This window comes from Sinocyclocheilus grahami, unplaced genomic scaffold (genome assembly GCF_001515645.1).
Source record: "Sinocyclocheilus grahami isolate Dianchi unplaced genomic scaffold, SAMN03320097.WGS_v1.1 scaffold1244.1, whole genome shotgun sequence".
Taxonomy (NCBI): Eukaryota; Metazoa; Chordata; class Actinopteri; order Cypriniformes; family Cyprinidae; genus Sinocyclocheilus; species Sinocyclocheilus grahami.
Genome location: NW_015506423.1, coordinates 84,301 through 87,917, shown reverse-complemented (window position 1 = coordinate 87,917; position 3,617 = coordinate 84,301).

Here is a 3,617-nt window from a genome sequence, read left to right as displayed (position 1 = left end):
TGAATGAATAATAGGCTACTTAAAATAGTTTAAGATGAATTTTAAAATTGTGACGCCTAAAAGCACAAGTGGCCCCTGTCTGGCCCCCCCAGTTACTGTGGTCTAGAACTGCCCCTGTCCACAACTCATAGTCTGCCTTTCTTTCCGTGTTGATTTTTATTGAACGCATCTGTCTAAGAAGCAAGTCTGGAAATGCTAGTTTAACTTGTCACGTGACAAATCAGATCTTCAATTAATTTGGCCAAATCAGATCACTTAAAGTTGTTCACACCAAGAACAAGAAATATAAATGGTAAAATATTTTAGCATCAACACCAACATACGATAATGGTCTGTTTAATGTTATACACGCTGCAGTTACAGTATGTTGTTGTCGGCTATTTGTTGTTGTCAATGTTTTTATTGTTCATCAGCTGGAAAAATTTGTTCTGAAAGAGATTCCAACGATATTGTTCCTCTGTGTCATTAAATGTTAAATAGCTGCGGTGTGGACTCATCCTTTGTGTGAAGATGCCTTTAAATTGCTTACAACAATACTGTCAGCATGTAATCATATTTAAAATAATTAACCATTTAAGCCCTGAGGGCATTTTTGCCTCACTGAAGTTTATGTTTTTTCTGAGTGACTGTTGGAGAGACTTTGGGACTGTTAGGTTCTGATCAGGTAATGGATGAGTAAACCCCCCTGGGTGCCGGTCAGAGCACCAATAATGAAGAGACAGGTGATTAGCTTTCGATGGTGTATTAGTAGAGAAAAGGAAGGGCCACAGAGGTACAATCAAAGGTGTAGATAGTCTGCAAAATAAGTACAATAAAGAAATGAATAAGCTAAAGATATAGATAAACAATAGTAATATTTACGGTTACATAATGAAACCAAAGCATTCATAATTCACATAATTGGCATTTCTCTACTGAGCATACAGTTAAATGAAGGGAAACAAGGTATTTCACAGAAAACTACAAGTCATGAGTGATCATTTGTCCCTATGTGTCCCTAAAGTTCCTATATATGGATAGAATCATGGCGCATCGGAGTAACATTTGCATAAACAGAACGCTAATCACTCTTTTGGTATTGTAGCAGCTTAACAGAACAACATCACGTTGTTAAGACATCATAACACTGATTTACATCTTGAGAAAGAATGAATAATTACCCGTTAAGTAATATTCCCGATCTGAATACTACAGAACTATCGTTACAGGACATGTCTGGGCATGTTCATATGGTACAAACGCATATAACACTGTAGCGATCACTGTAAACACAAATATAAATAACATAGGCTTACTTTGTGGTCAGTGACTACCACCTTGATATTAAATCTGCAAAAATCCCCACGAACAAAGTGAAAGTATCATCCTTGCAGCTGACGGCTCGAACAGATCACTCAAACACAGCAAACAGCGGCAGCTCATCAAACTACACTGCCCTCTACCGAAGCACTATTACGACTCCAGTTTCATAATAAAGGTCCCTCTTACAGGAGCCTTTAATACAGCCGCCCCCAAAAATGCAGAGCATCTTTGCTTCCATGAAAGGCTTAACTAGTCAGTGTTGGGGCCTTAAGTCCATCCTTTGGTAAGGCCGGCAGGGAACAAAGTGAAAGTATCATCCTTGCAGCTGACGGCTCGAACAGATCACTCAAACACAGCAAACAGCAGCAGCTCATCAAACTACACTGCCCTCTACCGAAGTACTATGATGACTCCAGTTTCATAATAAAGGTCCCTCTTCCAGGAGCCTTTAATACAGCCGCCCCCAAAGATGCAGAGCATCTTTGCTTCCATGCAGGGCGACTTAACTAGTCAGTGTTGGGCCCTTAAGTCCCTCCTTTGGTAAGGCCGGGAGGATGACCAGGCGAGCCACCGGTCGGGTATAAACTTGACCCTTTATCAACACATCAGCTGACCTGATATGACCATCTGAGCTTTGGTGGGTCTTGATCACTTGTCCTACAAGCCATAAGCTTCGAGGTAGTTGGGGGTCTACAATCATAACAATGGTCTGCTCCTTCAGGTTGGGAGGAGAGGCTTGCCATTTCTGCCGGGTTTGGAGGCTAGGGAGGTAGTCCCGTATGAACCTGGACCAGAATCGGTCCGCTAGGACCTGGGAATGTCTCCAGTGCCGGCGACTTAACATCTCGGATTCGGGATAAATGACTTGAGGCAGAGATCCATCGGGCCGCCCTAGGAGACTATTTGGAGTCACTGGGTCAGCATCTGCCACGTCTGATGACACGTACCCTAAGGGTTTTGAGTTCAGGATTGCCTCCACTTCCAGCAAGACCGTCATTAAGACCTCCTCTGGTACTGACTGTGCACTCAAAACTGTGTATAAGGCAGATTTAACCGATCTCACTTTCCTTTCCCAAACTCCACCAAAATGGGGGGGCCGATGGAGGATTAAAGCGGAAGTGGATCCTCTAGCGGGCAAGATGACCCTGTATGTCAGGAACCAAAGCAGCATAAGCTTCCCGTAACTCCCTTTCACCCCCGCAGAAGTTAGTACCTCTATCTGACCATATTTCTGCTGGCGTTCCTCTCCTCGCAACAAACCTTCTTAAAGCCACAAGGAATGAGTCGGTACTCATGCTAGGGAGTAGGTCTAAATGGACGGCTCGGGTGGTCAGACATTTAAAGAGAATACCCCAGCGCTTCTCTGTATGTCGTCCAATTTTGACTAACAGTGGGCCAAAGCAGTCCATTCCACAAGAATAGAAGGCAGGTTTGTAGAGCTGAAGGCACGCAGCAGGTAGATCCGACATTTTAGGGATTGATGGTTGGGCCCTCCAACGTTGACATTCTGGGCATTCTGGGCTTCGCGGCCTCGGAGAATCCAATAGTATCTCCGTATTTCCCCAAACAACCGTTCCGATCCAGGATGATGTAACTGGTCATCATAATGGTGAATAATCAAACCAGTGATGGGGTGGTTAGGATCCAGAACCAGAGGATGCACAATGGAGTCTTCAATGCCTGCAGTTCTCCGCAAACGACCTCCCACCCTTATCAGACCACTGGATGGATCCATTTCCGGGGCTAGAGTAACTAATCGACTCCCCGACCTAACTGGCTTCCCAGTCTCTAACAGTTTATAATCCTCAGGGAAGGATTCCTGCTGCACCCATTTAAGGATATGGACCTCAGCCTGGCGGTAATCCTCAGCCTCTGGAGAAGTCCCTGGAACCAAGTTGACTCGAAGTTCTTGGGCAGTAACATCCAATAGTTCTTGCCAGGTGTTGTAATTCCATCAATTAATCTTACCAGATGAGGGAGGAAAAGTACTGATCCCACAGAAGGTAGATTTCCGTAGTTCAACCTGGTCTTCCCTGGTTTCAGTCTTAGGGATTACTGGCCATTCTTTGGGATCTTGAAGGAGGAAAGCGGGTCCTTGGGACCATCGGTTCGGCGCAGCAAGGTATTGGAGAGGTCTTCCCTTTGTGAGGTCATCAGCAGGGTTGTCCGCAGAACTTACATGATGCCAGGAACACTTCTCCGTCAGCTCCTGGATCTCAGCGATTCTGTTCCCCACAAAGACTCGGTAACGACATGACTCAGAATTCAAACACTGGAGGACCGTAGTAGAGTCTGTCCACAGGGAAATAGACTTG